Raw genomic sequence first — 838 nt, forward strand, 5'->3', positions numbered from 1 at the left:
CTGTAATCCATAGGTTTTTATTAATATTTCCACCATCATTTTTATTATTCCCATGTCAGAGGTGAGGAAAATCAGAAAGATGAGAATTAGGCTCAGAAAGTTTTGCACTGAGACTTGAAGAAGGGGGAGGGAAAGAAGGTGGACAGCAACAGAGCAAGGCTCAGGAAGCCGGCAGCTGGAGGCCAGGGCTGGGCATGTGAGAGTGTATTACTAGGTAAACAGCTGGGGAAGAATCTGGCTGGGAATAAAGTAGTCAGATAAATCCAGTCTACCTCCCCTAGGGCATTTAATAGGGCATTTAATAGGACAGTCAATAAAAGACCATTAGGCAAGTCTTTATAAGTGTTTCTCAAGGGACTGAGATGGCAGCTGTCTTTCACTGCAAGACTGGCAGGTCTGACACAAAAGTTGCTTTCCTTAGATTATTCTCTTGTCTCCTCTTCCTTTCCCTCCCTTTTGTGCCTTCCTGTTTCTCATTTTACATTAAAATTTTTTATCATCCTCCAACCCCACTTCAACCCCTGGTCTGAAGAATCTGTTGACCAACAAATGGCTGTTGGGCCCTTAAGGGCAAAGTTCTGGATGCCTGGAGAGGGTATTAGGAAAAAATACAAAGAAAATGAGCTATTGCAGGAGCCCTTTTCTGTGTTTTGGCTCTGGGCAGGGACAGTTTCTGTGACTTCTGCAGCCTCCCACCTTTTTCCTTCCTGAGCTAGCAGATACTTGCCTTTGGGTTGCTGGAATACAGACACCTTTCTTCCATACTAGGTTAGATAATACTGCTGGGAGGATTTTGTGGAATCAGAATCCTGTACACAGGTGAAACAAACAAATGTAG

Source organism: Galeopterus variegatus, unplaced genomic scaffold (genome assembly GCF_000696425.1).
Source record: "Galeopterus variegatus unplaced genomic scaffold, G_variegatus-3.0.2 Scaffold639, whole genome shotgun sequence".
Classification (NCBI taxonomy): Eukaryota; Metazoa; Chordata; class Mammalia; order Dermoptera; family Cynocephalidae; genus Galeopterus; species Galeopterus variegatus.